At 33.0% G+C, this 19,983-nt stretch overlaps 1 long non-coding RNA gene across 1 annotated transcript; it reads left to right on the plus strand.

Moving 5' to 3' along the window:
- Nucleotides 1–7,574: 7,574 nt before the first annotated feature.
- LOC120078672 lies at nt 7,575–9,718 on the plus strand. The gene is made up of 3 exons (XR_005482070.1): nt 7,575–8,127; nt 8,209–8,250; nt 8,387–9,718. It is a non-coding gene; the product is annotated as an uncharacterized LOC120078672 (long non-coding RNA).
- The last annotated feature ends 10,265 nt before the right edge of the window (nt 9,719–19,983 follow it).

The following is a 19,983-nucleotide window of genomic DNA, read 5'->3' on the forward strand; positions in this document are numbered from 1 at the left end:
AAAAAAAATAAATTAATATCTATTTATATATAAAATAATTACAAAAATCAATTGTCCCACAAGCAGCAGATCGATGCTGGTTGTCGTTGTCGACTTCGAACTAATGGTTGTTCTTCTCTGATGTTGCTCTGGTACCTCTACAGGCGCTTCATAATATAAATATTCATTATGCTCTCTACGACCCGACATGTCCATACACGTATGAAGACCCAACCTCTAAGTCATAATATACGTCAATCAATCGGACAATAATAAGTTTGACTCTGCGTCTCCGTCAGAGGGGATTTCCACATTATGTGCAACCTCATCAAACTCATCTTCTCTCGAACATGTCCTCTACGTCTAGGAGCTGGTGGAGGAACAAGATATATCATAACATATATATATTTTCTTATTGTCACTACATACAAGAACTTTCGATATTCGGAGCAACCTCACGGACGTTGTTTCGATTCTCTGTGAATTATAAACAATATGACAATATTTAAATAAAATTTAAATTAAAAAAAATTAGATAATATTCATTCATTTACCAGATGAACCCCAGCTGCTCCCGGACGAGTGATGTAGCGCTTGTGATATTATTATACCAAAATGAATATATTCTGGAGTGACATTTGTGTCAAATTGTTCAAGAGAAACCCCCACTGCAATAAACCTTGCACGATAGTGCCATCGCACTACCAAATGTTCAACTTTTTCGGACCAATCTCCAGTCCTTAGGTCAATATCATGCAATACGGGTTCAGTATTACAAGGCGATGGACATCCTGCTGAAAACCGAATTGTCCTCATCACCGCCACTGTCGAGTTCAGGAAGATGCCACTCACCAATGTGAAAACATATGAGAGGACTCATCGTCCGCCATATGTTTTGACCATTTGTACAAAAATTAGGCAAAGTATGCAATAATTTTGTACGGCTCCCAAATAACCTGAAACACAAAATATTATATTAGAGAATATTAAAGATAATACAATAAAAATGTGAATAAAATAATCAATTAGGTTTAGTGTGAATAAAATAATCGATTAGGTTGAAAAACTTCTAACAGTCATCGTACATCACTCTGGTGCCCGGCTCACCGTCAACTGGTAACCCCAACAATACTTCTATGTCTTGTAGAGTGATAGTGCACTCTCCAACAGACATATGAAATGTATGCGTCTCGGGCCTCCATCTCTCGACCAAGGCTGTGATCAGATGCCAGTCCATCTGAATAAATCCTGCCTCTCGACGTCTGCAAGATATTTCTCCAGTAGTACGATCTCGCCATACAACATATGATCGATGAATGGACTAGTCGTACAAAACATCGGGATCAACAGGTCTTGGGTTTATCTTGACGCTCTAATGCATCCCTTATTTCTGCTCTTCTTTTCTCGAAATAGTTCACGCATTTGAAGAATGTTATCTGAGTAAGAGCATTTACAGGCAACATTCGAGCTCCTTTGAGGACTCCATTTATGCACTCTGATAGATTTGTCGACATCCACTTATATCTGAATCCTCCATCATGTGCTTGAGTCCATTACTCTAAACTAATGTTGTAAAAAAAAACTTAGACAACTCTGATTTATTCCTTTTATATCTTCAATTTCTTTGTTGAACTTTTGAATTTGAAACTGACACCCGACACAATAAACATAATTTTTCAATGAATTAAATTTATACTTTTTATTGAAGTTGTTGACGATATGTTGTAAGTAGAAACGATGGTGATATTTCGATCCCGTCCAACCATTTGTTGGGTTGTTCACTGCTGCAATTATACCAGCATGTCGATCTAAAATTAAACACACCTCTTCGTGGGTTACAATTTCTCTCAGGTGTTTGATATTTAGTGATCTCGAACAAGCCATCATACCGTGCGGTACTGTTCATGTAACAAGTGGCAAGCATTCGGCATTCTATGCTCGCATTTTATGGCCGTTTGCTCACATTTTAACATGAACTACGAATATTTTATTGAGGACTACTACAAATTATCAACGTATGTTGAATGTTACTCTCCTCAATTTCAACCTGTACCACATGAAGATTACTGGATCACACACCCTAATATGCCCATCTTACATCCTGATCCATCGTTATTGAGAAGACCTGGTAGACCGAAAAGTTCACGTTATCACAACGAGATGGATTAGACAGAACCAACCACTCGACAGCGATGTAGATTTTGTAACCAGTTAAGACATAATCGAAGGAAGTGTCCTTCGTTACTAAGACGGGCTCAGATAGTAGGGATTGAATAATAAATATTTTTATATATATTAAATTTTATGTATATTTATTTTTTTTATATAATTTATTGTAACAATATTCTTTTTTAAATATCTACTTGTATTATTCATTTTTTTTGTAAATCAATAAAGTTTACATGTATAATAATCTAATATATTCAAATATTGTCTAATGATTATTCAATATAGTTAATAATCTAATATATTTCATATAGTCTAATGATTATTCAATTATAGTATGATTATTTAGCTCTTTCTCTTTTTTTTTTATAAATATTTCTATGGAAAGTTCAAATAAAGTGAAAACTCTCACTCTCTCCTAGATACTCGCTTTCTCCTAAGATCTTGCGCTCTCCCACTCTTGCTTCTCCCTAAGATCTCGCTCTCTCTATTATTGTTGTTATTTTTCCTTTAAGAATTACAAGCTTTCATTTCTTCTGGAACAATCATAACACTTTTTTGATTATGGATCTACTACCAGAAAATCAATGCGTAATCTTAGCATTCAATTTGTATTCCTGAATAAATCTCATTTTCAATTATTCAACCATTTCATTTTACCAATTCAATGTTAGTCAGATTAGTCATCTCGCTCTCGCCAACATTCTCGTTCAAGCATCTCGCTCTCTCCTACTATTTCGCTTTGAATCTCGCTATCTCCTTAATCTGTGCTTTAGCCCACTTATCTCCTTAATCGCTTTGAAGTTTCGACATGTGTGTAACCTTCGACAACCTAATATAGAAAATTTTGTTCGTAGACAAAGCTAATACAGAATTGTTTTCATTTCCAAGGCATAACTTGTATCAATGCGCTTCATATTCGCCTGGAGTTCGCTCCCAGAATATAGCCATCCCCACCCCCTCACGTCAATCCCACAAGCCTCCGTCTAATTCGAAATGATAACAAAATGCATAGGTTGTTAGAAGCAGCTCGAGTACACAGATACATATAGTATACCATCTCATTACTTTATTTCCTCTATGAGGAAAAAAGAAAAGTAATAAACCTACAATCTCGAGGGTGGATGTGTATCGAAACTTCAACCTTCGACAACCTAAGAGAGATTCGCGAGATTTCCCTTGTCGAGCGTTGAAGTTTCGGCCTATGTATTGTTTCCAAGTTTTTCTTTGTTCGTCGAGTTCTCAACGTTCGACCTCCACATTAGTCGAGTTCTCAACATTCGACCTCTATCCTCGAACTCCCAAAACAACAGTATTTCTCTAATAAGTTTCAAAACAACAATATTTCTCTAATAAGTTTTGTAAACAACAATATTAATATTAAAGGTCCGATGATAGATATATGGAGTGTCTTACAATCATCCTAAACACAAATTTCTTTTGGCATTAAAAACAAAAGTAATGATTTTAAAAAGGAGATTTTCAAAAATAGAAAAATTTGGAAAATTATTTACGTAAAATAACAAGATTTAATCTTCTTTGATAGAGGCTGATTGAAACTGATAGAGGTCTATCATTGATACTACGTGATAGTCGCTAACAGAAGGATAGTGTTTTTTTTGCTATTTCTGTAAATAGTTTGACATTTTTCTATCTATGAAATTTTCCTTTAAAAAATTTTATAATCTAAATAATAATTTAGCCTACGTTCGGTAACCATTTAGTTTTTGGTTTTTGTTTTTTATATTTAAACCTTTTTCATTCACATTTTTTACAATAATTTGCATCTTTTTAAAGTACAATGGTTGAATTCTTAGCCAAATTCCAAAAACAAAAATAAATTTTTGAAAATTATTTTTTTTAGTTCTCAAAATTTGGCTTAGTTTTTTTAAATCATTGGTAAAAAGTAGATAACAAAGAAAGAAATTTGGAAATAGAAATAGTATTTATAGGCTTAATTTTAAAAAACAAAAATAAAAAATAAAATAAAATGATTCTCAAACGGGACCTTATTTATTTATTTATTTATTTTTGTGAGTAGAATCTAAATGGTTTGTTTGTTTTATAGATTTTGTATCATGAGGTGTTCAACTTTTCATGTATGAAGTATGCTATTAAATTATTGAAGGAAAAAAGAAATTAATTACTATATATATGTTACCTAAATGAGGGACAATTGAGTGGAAGGGATTGGCTTTTTTTAGAATGCTTTTGATTACAATAATGCTTCTGATCAGCCCATTGGTTTTCTATTTCTGCAATTTAATTATGTGCCTAGACATTTAGGCACTACTAATTGATAAATATTTTATTCTCTAATTTTCTAATTGTTTGTTCTTTTTCTTTTTTTTTTGGAACATTTTACAAAATTTTATATGTGAAAAGTTTTGTTCTTTATTTCTGTACCAAGGAAATTGATATACTAATTATTCTACTTTACTGATGAATTATATTGCACATACAAATACCAACAAAAGAGATAGCATTTTGAATATTCACTTCAAAAAATTTATTTTTCAAGTGCAACTTTCTAGTTTTTTAAAAGAAAAACATTAATGAATAAAAAACTAGAATAGACTAAATAAACAATTATGTTTGGGGTCTTTTCAAAATTAATAAAAAGGCCCAAACTATTTACAGTGGATAGCAAAATTTTAAAAGAACTCAAAACTGGTGGAAGAAAGCCCAACCCAAAAAGTGAAATACCAAAACTATCACTATCCACACAAAAAATCGCGACCCGATAACTATTAAATCGGACTATCTAAATCCGCCCGATACTTGCATCCTTCTTCCATGTCTTCTTCTTGTAATGACAAAAAATCTCTGTCTATCGCCCTCTATCTCACCAGTTTCTACCTCCGTTTCTTATTTTTTCTCTCACCACTGCTGCTTTAGATTTTTTGGTATATCCTTCATCAATAATCATCAACTGATCCCCGTTGCTTATTTCGCCGCCTCTTCCTCTTGAGCCAAATTTTGATTCATCTTCTTCTTCTTTTCCATTGTTGCTTTCAATTTTTCAAGGTTACAATTTATCATCATATCCTTCAAGGTAATAATCATTTTCTTTTCATTTCATTTCATTAATTCTTCTATTTAACCATACTTATTAAATATTATTGAACCTAATTTTGTTTAACTAGATGGTAAGTAAAAAAAAGTCAAAGTTGATGGAAGCAAATGCAAAGGAAAGAAAATAATGAAAACTGAATCATCAATAATCTGAGCAAAAGTAAACAAATCTAAAGAGAAGAAGAAGAAGGTAAACTATCAATAAAACTTTAACATCAATACATACTTGTTGTGCATTATGTCAACTATCTATCTTAGAAACTTTAGCAAAAACTTTAACATCAATCTATCTATTATTGATAAATTTGAATTAAGATAGATAGAGATAGATGACTATCTCTGTCTATCTTAGATAGATAGTAATAGAACTTTATCATTGTCTATCTGTGATAGACAGAGATAGATTACAGATAGACAGAGACAAAATACTATCTCTATCTATCTCAGATAGACAATGATAGACATTGAACATTAATATATGTTTCTATAGTTTCTATACGATTTGCACTCTATATTTGTTTAATTGAGTGGATCTATTCATAACTTTGAATTAAGATAGACAGAGATGAGATAGATAGTGATGAAGCACTATTTATGTCTATCTAAGATAGACAGAGATAGAGTTCTATCACTGTCTATCTTCTATCATTGTCTATCTAAGATAAACGGAGATAGATTACAGATAGACAGTGATAGATTCTATCTCTGTCTATCTCAGATAGACAATGATAGATATTGAATACTAATGTTTGTTTCTATAGTTTCTATATGGTTTAGACTCTATATTAGTTTAGTTGAATGGATCTATTCATAACTTTGAATTGAGATAGACGAAGAAGAGATAGACAGTGATAGAACACTATCTCTGTCTTTCTGAGATAAACAGTGATAAATTTATCATTGTCTATCTCAGATAGACAGAGATAGAGTTTTATCTCTGTCTATCTTAGATAGACAATGATAGATATCAATGGTAGACACTAATATATGTTTCTATCGTTTCTATATGATTTGCAATCTATATCTGTTTAGTTGTGTGGATTTATTATTGATACATTTAAATTGAGATAGACAGTTTAAAGCACTATCTCTGTCTATTTCGGATAGACAGTGATAGATTTCAATGGTAAACATTAATATTTGTTTCTATAATTTCTACATGGTTTGCATTCTATATTTGTTTAATTGAGTATTATTATTGATAAATTTGAATTGAGTTAGACAGAGATAGCTCTATCTCTGTCTATCTTAGATAGATAGTGATAGAGCTTTATAAATGTCTATCTCAGATACATAGAGATAGAGTATTATCTTTGTCTATCTCAGATAGATAGTGATAGTTATTGTTAAATATTATTGATAGTTATCTTAATAGTCATTGGTGTTATTCAAATTTTACTTTCTAACTCATTGTTAAATATATCTTTTCAACAAATGGAACATGAATAATTGATCATGGAAAGTGAGAATAGACACTTAAAAGTTACAGTCTACTTTAGTGTAGAGGTCTTAAATTTGATAAGAACAAAGTTAGATGAAACAATTTTTTCAAAAGCTTTAAATGGCCTATTTGGACACTTTCTTAATATTAAAATGACCAAAATACCCAACCAATTTCTCAACTACTTAGTAAGAAGATAATGCTATACAAAGAAATCAAATGTTCTTGCTTTTAACTTCAATGGCCATATAGCAGAATTTGGGTTGAAGGAATTTTGTTTAGTAACTGATTGAAAGGCCACAAATTTCCTCAATTAGATTTAGACCAAAGAAAAATGTCTGAACTTAGGAATACTTTTTTTCTTCATGACGATCATATAACTAGGAGAGATATAGAGAGAACTTTCAAAGCATTGCGCAATGAGGAGGAAGAGTCATTAAAAGTTAAATTAGCCAATCTTTACATCCTAGAAGTTGTTTTAATCCCCAAGCCACAACATAACCATGTCAATTTCAAATATCTAGACATTTTGGATGATGAAGAAGTCTTCAATGACTATCCTTGGGGAAGATTATCTTACAACCTAACCTATCATTTTTTAAGAGAGCATCATATACTTAAAAGGATGCTATTTACCTTCAAGGATTCTCATTAACAGTAGTTCATTGGGCTTTTGAGACAATCCCAAAACTTTCTGATTTAGATGTTGGATTTGGAAGGAAACTTAGAATCAAAGGTTCAAGAATCATCACATGGGAGTGCTTGGTGTCAGATGAATGAAGGACTCTAAAAGAGAACATTTTTTAAATCAAAGATGTAAGTAATTTCCTAAATGAGAACATTTTCATTGTCTATCACTTTAAAGATAGACATTGATAGTGTTTTATCTCTGTCTATCACTAATAGATACTGATAGACTACTATAACTAATATTGTTTTATCTCTGTCTATCACTAATAGACACTGATAGACTACTATAACTGATTATGCTAGTTTTTTCCTCTGATAATTTAACTTTTGTTCCCTTGTAGTTTTGCATGAAACTACTGCATCCAACAGAAGAGGAATGTTAATCAATTTTCAAATATCTCATAGAAGGTGAGGCAGAGGAGGAGAAAGAGAGGGAAAAAAATAAGGAGAAAGAGAGAAAAATGAATGAAGAAAAGAATGAACAAATTCATGAAGAAGAAGCAAATAGGATAATGAAAGAAATGAGTGAATTAAGAAAATGCCAACCGAAAATAGTAGAAGAACAACAACTTTTTAAACAAGGACAATAAGAAATCAAAACAATTTTGAGGTCAATTATGGAGACCTTGAATTGTAGACTTCTATTAGAAAATCTTCCACAAAAATAAGAGATTGAAGAAGGTGTGGAAAAAAATAAAGCGTCTTCTCTTAGCCTTCGAATATTAGAAGAAAGTCATGATCTTGATACAATGGTTGACGTTGCATATTTATCTGGGGTAAGTATTTGGTTTTTCATATACTTTATTTATTTATTTTTTTTTTGTATATCTATTAACTAAAATTGCTTTTCCTTGTAGATCTAAGTTGAAAATGAGAGTCAAAGGGAAAGGAAAAGAGAGGTTTGTATGTATAATAGACAGTGATAGTCCTTTATCTCCATCTATCTTAATATTATATTTTTTAAGTTTCTTACTTTCTTAGATAGAAAACGATAGATTCTTAGATAGAAAACAATAACAAATTATTTTCTTGTAGGAAACTGAGATGCAAACACAACAACTTGAAACAGAAGACGATTTGGATCTAATTCCAACTACAGATTTGGAAACACCAAAAACACAATTATTGCTTGGTGTTTGATTCTTTTCTTAATCTACTTATTGTTCAAACACAAGAGATAAGACGGTGATAGTCCCCTATAACTTTTTATTTCAGATAGACAATCTCACAAAGACTCTGATAGAGGTCTATCACTGTCTATCTCAGTTAGATAGTGATAGTCGTCCTTTATCACTGTCTATCTAGGATAAATAGAGATAGAGCACTACCAGTATCTATCTGAGATAGATTTTCTATCATTTAGGATAGATAGAGATAGAACACTATCTCTGTCTATCTGAGATAAACCGAGATAAAATACTATCTCTGTCTATCCAAGATAGATAGTGATAATCCTTTATCACCGTCTATCTAATACACACAGGTGATTCTTACTTTCTATCATATGCTACAAGTAGATGAAGATGAAGAAGACAATGAAACTAAAACTAAAAAGGAAGAAGATGAGGTTGAAGAAGATATTGAAAAAGATAAAGAAGAACAAGAAACTGAAGTAGAAGTTGAACCAGAAGAAAATCAAAAAAGAGAAAGAAGATCTAAACATAGAAATGAGAAAAAGGTTAATATGGTTGTTTATATACATGATGATAGAAATGATAGTTCAATGTTCTTCTTATGAACTCCAATATCTTCTTGCAGTAAATCAATGAAGAAAAGCAAATTGAGAAAGAGAAAGAAGATGAAAAGCAAGTAGAAGAAGAGCAAGAGAAAGTAGATGAAGAGCAACTAGGAGAAGACCAAGAGAAAGTAAATGCAGATCAAGTAGAAGATAAGCAAAATGAGGAGGAACAAGTTGAAGAAGAGCACAAGGAAGATACTGATAAGGAAGATAGTGAAAAGATTTGCTTTCAGAACAAGAGACCAAAGAGAAACTCGAAGCGGAATCAAATTGTTGATGTGGAAGATGAAATAGAAGAAGAAACTGATAGTGAAGAGAATACAGATAAAGAGATTCAAATAAAAGGAAAAAAGAGAAAACAGAAGGGAAAGTAGCAAGAGCGGGGTAAGCGTAAAAAGTTTAGACCAATGGTGCTAGAAGACATACACTTTAAAAAAGAGAGACCAAAAAGATAGCGAAAACCAACCATAAAAACATATGCAAAGAATATTAGGAAGAAAACTGAGAAGAAGAATGAAGTACAACCCCGAACTTTAACTCAAGAATATGAAAAATTGATGACGGACACTACTCCAAGCTTTAGCTTGAACATTTCTCAAACTCAATCTCAACCTAAATGCCAATCTCAATCTCAGTCTCAATCTTGATTCTAGAATTACTTTATACAGTTTGTAAAGCTTCAAATTGAACATTTCTTTGTAATTAGTTTTCTACTTTATACAATTTGTAAGTTTCTTTCTACTCGTTGACAATCAACTATTTCTGGAATTTATAAAATTAAAATGTTTTGTTCATTATCTTGTTCTACTATCACTATCTATATTAGGAACTTTAGCAACTATTGAAAAACTTGAACATCAATGTATACTTGTTTATCTGAATGGATCTATTATTGATAAATTTGAATTAAGATAAACAAACATAGAGCTCTATCTTTGTCTATCTCAGACACACAATGATCGACTTCAATGGCAAACACTAATATTTGTTTCTATAGTTTCTATTTCATTTGCAGTCTTTATTTGTTTAGTTGAGTGATCTCAGAGAGATAGAGCACACTATCTATCTGAGATATAAAGGAATCAAATCCTAAGCGGAAACGTGTGGTCGCTTTGCAATTTTGTTTTCGATTTTTCATAAACAAAATACGGTATAAAAATAATAACATAATGGATAAACAATCAAGATTAACACGCATTTAATAGAAGAAAAGAGGGAAGAGCTAAAACTTACTTTTGTAGATTTCCAAATTCTTCATGATTCCTTTTGCGTCTTCTCCGGAACGTCTCTTCAGTGATCAATGGACACCATCATAAGTGAAACCTTGTTATTTTCTAGGATCCGAAGAATTAAATGTGTGGTCTCCAAGACTTGGAAGGGGAAGAAAAAATAGTAGAGAAAAGAAAAGAGATTTTGAGAGAAGTAGTAGGAGACTAGGATTCAGAATTTCCAATTCAACTATGTCATAAACATGGGCCATGAAGACCTATATATAGAGATGAGAGGTGACCATTTTTTTCTAGTCTTTCTTATTCCTACTCTAATTCTAATTTAATTAAATAACTTTTATCTAATTAATTAGTCTAATAATTAAATAACCCTATATATAAAATTCAATTTAAAATATATAATTAATTAATTAATTAATAAACATCACATGTTTATTTATCTCTACTTCTCAAAATTAATTAATTAATTCCTAATTAATCAATTAAATGACTATACTAAATCATATTTAATATAGAATTAATCAATATATAATTATCACATATTTATATGTATACATCTCTTTAGTATTTAAATCTTATTCAAATATTTCCCTCTCTTAATTATAGATCACATCTATAATTAACCATATTATATTAATCTCATTAAAATGCAATTGATTTGAACAATTTAAACCATTCCTCGTATATTTCCTTTAATGAGCTAACAAGGGACCTTATGGACCTACAGATGAGAAGCCTAATGATATAAGATTAATTAATTAAACTCTTTAATTAAATTGATCAATCTACTGAGGATGCTAGGGAACTGGTGAAAAAGTGCTTTTTGCCTCAACGGAAGTGTGAAAGCCTATTTGTTGCTTTTAATACGAGATCAGAATAAGCCTATAGAAAAAAATTCCTATTCTTTTGTAGAGTAGATTGTCAACGGTAGTACCAAAATAGAATGAAATGGAAGAGTTCCCCCGAAATAACAAGGTTGGTAGTAAGTAGGGAGGAGATCTAGAAGGTTAGAATTAATCCTTTTAGTTAGAATGTCAAATCATCAACGACTAGCATTGTCTTAAACTTAAAGAAGTACCATTGAGGAAGAAGTTGGGTTAGGTTAGGGCTTCTTCATTAGCACATAGTAGGGTTGAAGCTCAAACCAAACAACGATGTGGTCACCCTTGGTGCGGAGTTCAATCTCTTTTTGCCTGAAGCTCTCTTCCTTGATAGTTTGGACTGGAACAGAAGCTGGAATTTACCAATGGCACTAGTCCCGATGTCTTGTGGGAACACCTGCTACACTTCTCTATTACTATATCTGACCATATCTCGTACCAAGGCTGAAACAGTACCGAGATGAACCAGAAGTAGGGGGTCCTACTCAGCTCTTCATTGCCAGCTAGCGCAGACTAGCGGTTAAACGCTTCGTTTGAATGGCCTTTCCCTGTATTATACTCCACGTTTCATTTTCATAACCCCAGCTATAAGAACTTCCACTTTTGTTTTCACTCCTAAAGGTAGCCTTCCACTTCAGGCGACTACGCTGTTCACAGGTTGGATTTCATTTTTTTTCATCATCCTTAGATGTCGTGAGCCCAGTATAGTGTAGAATATTGACAGGGAACCGTGAGGCCATCCAGGGCCCAATCTTCCATTGCCTACCTTGATTCATGGGGTAGGGAACCGACATGGTTAATAGTAATTGCACCCTAATCTACGGTTGTAAAGCTTTCCCATTCGCATGCCTTAGGTGGGGGGTCACAGTTTCCTCTCCTTGTGCGGAGCTTCCCTTTTTCGCTAACTTGCTTCGGCTTTGAAAATTGGGTAAGATGTTTGTTGGGATTGATGTCCTAAATCTCGTAGGGTCTTGTAGTTTGTAAACACGTGTACGAACAAACATTTGTAATGTAATAATATGAGATATTTTCTTCACTATTGTCTATAAAATATGAGATATTTTAGTTGTATTAACCACAAACCATTAAATTAAGATCTCTGGTTATCGTTGTAACTTAAGCATGTATGTAGAGACATACAAGTGGATCATGCCATAAGTGATAACCTAAATGGTCTGTAGTATATGGATAAAGGAGGAAAACCTTATCCTAGTGACACTACAGATACGACCCGCTTTGTAGATGTTACAAGTGTTGTAAAGTGCAACAGATGGTCTGATTCTAATCATTCATGTGAAGACATACGAGTGGAAGTATCCTATACAAAGGAGTATGTATAAGACCAGACCATGAGATGTTTAGTCTCGTTATATAACACTGTTTATGACAGAAACTTTCATTTCACTAGGGTAATCATAGGTAAAATGACCTTAATTCTGTGTGAGTTGGGAACTCCTGTCTATGAGGGTGGCCCTTTGATTTGCATGGGCTCGAGTGGCCAGATCACCGACTCAAACGTACCACTTTGGGGATACGTCTGATTGGGGAGCTCGGAACTCAGCTACACAAGATGGAATTCATTCCTTCCCCAAAGCAGGGGTAAGTAGATAGATTGCTCCCTTAAGGTTTGGTTTTGGGGCTTGAACAATGTGGTACCGCACCTTCTCATGGCCCGAGAAGTGTTCACTCATAGTAGGACTATGATGTATTTTTCATTAGAAAAATCAGTGGTACTTAAGGAGTTAGATGTAACTACATGGGCAAAATGGTAAATTGGCCCAACTGTACTTACGAGCGATTTGTGAAGGGTTATCGTACCGTTGATTGGTTATATCTAATGGACACAGAAATATATCTGTAGTGCGAAGAGTACAATTGTCGGTCTTTAGTGGAGTGCCCGACAGTTAACGGATGGTAGATATCGTGATGAAAGAGTTTAGTCAATTATTCACTTACTATTAGGGCTTCAAGCTACAGGTCCATAAGGTCTTCTTGATAGCTCAATGGATTCAAGTTGAGAATAAGTTTTTGGGTTAGTTTGAAGTATTCAAATTAACAAGAGGGAATTTGATTATATATGATATAATTAAATTATTTCAATTATATGCGATATAATTGAATTAGATACATTAATTGGAGGAATTAATATAAATATGATTTATATTAAATAAAGTAGAAAAGAACTATGATTTAAATATTACATATGATGTGATATTAAAACTATAGGTTATAAATATAATATGATAAATTAGTTATCCGATTTTTTAGGCTAATCATCCCGGTCCATTAATTTTGATGAATGTACATGAGATGTATGTTTAAATTATATGTCATATTGTATGTCATATAGTTTTAAATTCCACCATAGTTTATGCATTTATTCATGCTTCATCTTTATATTATAAGAGTTATAATATAGTAGCTTGCATGATTAAATTACTTTAAAGCATGCTTATGCATCATATAATATAAGAGTATAATATATGCATGCATTAAACATATTCATTCATCATCTTTACATTATTAGTGTTTCCTTTTATAAGAGTTATAAAAGATATGTCATATTCATGCATCATCTTTACATTAAACATCTTTACATTTATTCATGAACATTGCATGAGGCATGACACATAGGTTAATTTATAAAAGTTATAAGTACCTAGTTTGGCTTAGTAATGTGGATGGTTTTAGTTGTTTCCTTTTATAAGAGTTATAGTGGAAATTAAAACTAAAATCAATAAGAAAGACATGCATGCAAACTTAGGTTGAATCATGTTTTAAAAGAGTTTTTAAATTTGATTGAGATAGACCTAAGATCATGGTTCTAATGAGATTAGAAACTTAAGTTTAATCTTTTAATCAATTTAATAGGATTAAATTGACTAATAAAAGATTAAATATGTATAAAATCTATCTATAAGGGACCTTTTGTTTAAGGCGGATTCTGTCTAGGCAGGGATATTTAAGCTGACGGAATCAAAATACCTCTACCTGGGAACATATCTGGAAAGATGAATTAGATAGATTTGATGCATGCAAACAAATTTGATGATAGTCTGTTAAAGTGTTTAATAGGACTTGATTCGAACTTGTTTAATTATCAAAAGCAAGAGTTGTTTTTGAGCAAATTAAACTCACACTTAGATAAAATCAGTAGCCGAATTGTCTAAGTTAATGAATCCTTAGGTAAAAAATTTAGTGAGAAGTACGTGGGGTATATGATACTTCACTTAAACCTCTACACGTTTCTCTCTAAAGTTCACGCAGTGAGATCTATCCTCGGCCTCGAGGCACGCTGGGAGTGTCCCCTAAAGGATGGTGTTTGGGTAGATCAATACCAAGGTGAATGGAGAGAATGTTCATAGTAAGTGGGAGTGGGACGTGTGACAACATATCCCACAGTCTCTCTCATTAGGTTGGATAACGTTTTGTGCATCGCCTCGAGGCATCCTGGGAGTGTCCCCCTAAAGGATGACAGTTTTGTACAGCTCTTTATCTGATCTATTGTAAAGGATAAGGTCGCTTTAGTCTATTATTCTAATCTTCTTTTTCCCTACGGTGGGTGCATTAGAGCGGGACTCTAGGGCCTAAAATGAGGGGTTATACTTACGTGGAATTTTTAAAGGTTAACATTTTCTGGACCGAAAAATGGTGATTGTTAGAGTCAGTTACAAGAGTTGTTTCTGTCTAATGGTTAAGAATGTCTCATTCCAGAGAAGGGGCACATGATCACACCACCGGTGACTTTTGTCCTGCCTCGTTGGGGCATCGTTGCAAAATAGATGTCATATCACTTAGGGTACATTAGAACTATTTTGCTAAAACCTAAAATTGGTATTAAAAGTGGAATTGAAAATAGATGTATTAAGTTTGTTCATGTTTTTCAACAACTTTTAAATGGAAACCACCAAGTTAGCCCTATTATCCGCCGACAAACTGACTATCGAAAACTACGCTAGTTGAAAAAACACGATTAATACAATTCTTATCATCGATGACCTGCGGTGCGTCCTTACAGAGGAGTGTCCTCCTATTCCAACTCAAACCGCCGCTCGAACTATTTAAGAGGAATATGAGAAATGGACATGGATGAACGAAAAGGCCTGAGCTTACATCTTAGCTAGTCTGAAAGACGTCTTGGCTAAGAAGCATGAGCCTATGGTCTCTGTACATGAGATCATGGAGTCCCTATGGGGAATGTTCGGACAACCGTCTTGGCAGCTCAAGCATGAAGCTCTTAAGTGCATCTTTAACTCCAAAATGGAGTTGGGTACATCTGTTCGAGAACATGTTCTAAACTTGATGGTCAACTTTAATGTGGCGGAGATGAATGAGGCTCACATCGATGAGGGCACCCAGGTTATCATTATTCTGTGAACGTTGCCAGAAAGCTTCCTATACTTTGTCAACAATGTTGTGCTGAACAAAGTTGATTATCCCTCACAACTCTCCTCAACAAGTTGCAGACATTGCAATCCTTGTTGAAAAGCAAGGAGAAGAAGGTTGGTGAGGCAAATGTTGCTTCATCATCTAAGAAGTTTCATCGAAGTTCGACCTCAGGAACTAAGTCTGCACCTTCTACTTCCAACACTAACAAGTGGAAGAAGAAGAAGGGTAGTAAGGGAAAAGGGAAGCCACCGGCTAACTCACAACCTGCTGCACAGCGGGGTAGGAGACCAGTGCCGGTTGAAAAAGGAAAATGTTTTCATTGCAACTAGGATGGGCACTGGAAGTGGAATTGTCCTCGCTGGTTAAAGGAGAAGAAGAAGGCTAAGGCCAAGACCAATACCAAACAAGGTAAATGTGATTTACTTGTTTTGGAAACTTGTTTAATGGAGAATGATGATTCTGCCTGGATTATAGACTTTGGGGCCACTAATCATGTTTGTTCTTTTTTTTTTCAGGGGATTAAGATTCTGACGACAACTTCAGGCTGGTGAGATGATGATGCGAGTAGGTGTCGGGCACATCGTCTTAGCTGTGGCAATGGGAGGCCTCCAGTTGACTTTACAGAATAAATTTATCATTTTGGATGATGTATATGTAGTTCTCAAGTTAAAGAGAAACTTACTTCCTGTAAAGTTCTTAATTGAATGTAAATATACTCTCAACTTTTCGATTAATAAAATGTTTATTCTAAAAGATAGTGTTGAGATATGTTTAGCTAAATTGGAAAACAATTTGTACGTGCTAAGGCCGTTAAAATAAGAGGTGAACTTATACGGAGAAGTGTGTAGAGGTTAAAATGAAGTATCATATACTTCATTTTCCTCCCACTAAGTGTTTTACTTAGGGTTAATTGACTTAGGAAAAATTTGGCTACTGATTTTATCTAAGTATTTATTTAATTTACTAAAAAACAACTCGTGTATTTGATAATTAAACAATTTTGATTGAAGTCTGATTAAGCTCTTTAATAGACTTTGATCAAATTTGCATGTATGTAACAAATCGATCTAATTCACCTTTCCAGGTCGGTTTCCAGGTAGGGGTGCGACGTTTCCATCAACTTAAGTACCCCAGCCTAGCTAGAACCCGCCTTAGCCAAAAGATCCCTTATAGATACTTTTGTTACATATTTAATCTTTTATTAAGAATCAATTTAATCCTATTAAACTGATTAAAAGATTAAATTTAGATTTCTAATCTCATTAGAAAAGTGATCTTAGGTCTATTTCAATCATATTTTAAAATAATTTTAAAAAATGATTGTAGCCTAAGGTTTGCATGCAACTCTTAATTGTTGATTTTAATTCTAATTTCATTTATTTATAACAATTATAAATAAATGAAACAATTAAAAACAACCATTGCATACTTGACATACTTTAGTTAATTATAACATTTATAAATTAAGCTAAAGTAATGTCATGCTTAATGCAATCTTCATTCATTACTAATATATAACAATTATATAATTAAGTAATGAATCATGTTATAGCATATTTTCCAAAAATTCATTCTACCATATTTTATAGCAATTATAATATAAATGATGCATGGATATGTTACAATGCATGCATACATATACTATAACATTTATACTATATGATGCATGAGCATGCTTTGTGTAATTTAAATCATGCATATTCATATATTATAACACTTATAATATAAAATGATGCATTAATATAAATGCATAACCTAAGGTGAGTTTTAAAACTATATGACATACTATATGACATAAAATATAAAACATACATCGCATGTATATTTACACTAACAGTTGATAGACCGAGATAGGACCTCTAAAAAAAATAAAATAAAAGGCTATCTATTACATAAGCTTGAGTCATCCGGCTCAAAACAGGTGAACCGAACCTTAAACCGCTAAAACTGAACTGCCCTTCAATGAGCCAGTTATTGTGCGATCTTGTAGCAAATGCTACAAAATCGTGTAGCAAAGTCTACAGGATCTTGTAGCATTAGCTACATGATTGTTTAGCAAATGTTACACGATTGTGTAGCAAAAGCTACAAGATCGCTTAACAAGAGCTACATGATCGTGTAGCTGGAGCTACACGATCTTGTATATTTGCTTCGTCTTCTCCATCGAAACAGTGTTCTACAACTCTTCTTTGAAACTTCCCAAAACAGTACGAGCGACTCAAACTTACAAATTACAGACTCTATAGTAAGATTAATTCCCAAAAACTCAGGGCCTTTACAAACCAAAATTTGTAAACAAAGAAAGCCTTAAAACAAAGAGTTTTATCCCAAAACATCCATCAACAAAAACCACATTCACAACCATTCATCGCATGAAATAGAGTGTAGATTATAAAACCCACCATTATTGTAAAATTGATGGAATAAAAGAATAAAATTTGGAAACAGAAACCTACAACCTGGCTCTAATACCAATTGAAGGAACTCTTTGGGGAGAGAACCTTGAACGGAATCGGATCGACCAAATTTCATTTTTCGTTGAATGTAAATTTTACACTAAAGGAGAAACAAGATACACATTTAATAATAGAAGAAACAAGATACACATTTAATAATAGATTACAATATGCTAATGAAAGGGTTTTAGAAACCTCACCTATGAAGTCCTTTCTTCACGATTTCTCTTGAATAGTTCACGAACTCTTTGAAGACTTTCTTTAAGAATAACCTCGAACAAGAATGAACACGACTATGAAGGTTTCCTCGGTATTCTCAAGGTCAGAACTTAGGAGTGGTGGGCTCTGGCTATTTTGGATTTGAGGGAAAACTTAATGGTAAGAAGGAAGGAATGTGAGTGTTCTTAAAAGCTTAAAAAACACACAGAACTCTTCTGTTGTTTTTTTTTCAAAATGGACCAACTAGCCAAGAAGAAGAAGAAAATTTTTCTTTCCTACTTGCCAAAAATAACCAACAACCACTTACGTGGGTGGGGAGAAAATAAGAGGAAGGGAGTTGACTCCCTTCCTTATTATTAAAATAATAATTAATATAAATATAAATATGAAACTAACTTATCGTGTGTGTGTGTGTGTGTGTGTGTTTGTATATATATATATATATAAATTATATGTTATATCAAATATAACATATAACCTATAGTTTTAATATTTGTATCACATACAAACTATAGTTTCTTTTTCCTTTTATATGACATTTAATATAAATCATATTTATATTAAATTTATCAACTATGAATCCAATTCATAGAAACTATATTTGAATCTCATTCAAATATTTATTTCCTCTCATTAAGTTATAATGTATCAATAACATTATGACAATTATATCACATATAATTGGAACAACTTAATTATATCATTATATAATTAAATCCTTTTCTTAATTTGAACAATTCAAATTAATCCAAAAATTGATTCTCAATTAATCCCATTGAGCTACCAAGGGGACCTCATGGACTTGTAGGTTGAAGCTCCAACGTACATGAATAATTAGTTAAACTATTTAATTACATTATTCACTATCCGTTAACTGTCGGACATTCCACTAAAAACCAATAGTTGCACTCTTCGCATTACAAATATATTTCTATAGGTAGTGGATATAACCAATCAACAGTACGATGACCCTTCACATATTGCCCGTAAGTACAACTAGACCAAATTACCGTTTTACCCCTGTAGTTACATCTAACTCCTTAAGTACCACTGATTCCTCTAATGAACAATACATCATAGTCCTACTATAAGTGAACACTTCTCGGGCCATGAGAAGGTGTGGCACCACATTGTTCAAGTCCTGAACAAGACCTTAAAGGAGCAATCTATCTACTTACCCCTACTTCGGGGAAGGAGTGAATTTCAACTTGGGTAGCTGTGTTCCCAGCCTCCCAATAAGATGAATCCTCTAAATGGTAGGCTTGTTGAGTCGACGATCTGGCCACTCTCACCCATACAAATCAAAAGATCAAACTCATAGGCTCAGTTCACAACTCACTTAGGATTCAGGTCATGTTACCTGTGGTCATCTTGGTGAAATGTAAGTCTCTATTATGAATGGTATTATATAATGAGACTAAACATTTTGTGGTTCGGTCTTATACAAACTCCTTTGTATAGAATATCCCCGCTCACATGTCTATACATGAATGATCAACATCAGATCATTTGTAGCACTTTACAATAATTGTAACACCTGCAAAACGGGCCATACGTGTAGTGTCACCAGGATAAGGTACCCAGCCTTATCCATCTACTACAGACCTTTTAGGTTATCACTTAAACATGATCCACCCGTACGTCTCTATATACATGTTTAAGTTACAAAGATAAGCTTGGATGTATTGGTTTGTGGTTAATGCAACTAAAATATCATATA

The sequence above is a fragment of the Benincasa hispida genome, chromosome 5 (genome assembly GCF_009727055.1).
Source record: "Benincasa hispida cultivar B227 chromosome 5, ASM972705v1, whole genome shotgun sequence".
NCBI lineage: Eukaryota > Viridiplantae > Streptophyta > Magnoliopsida > Cucurbitales > Cucurbitaceae > Benincasa > Benincasa hispida.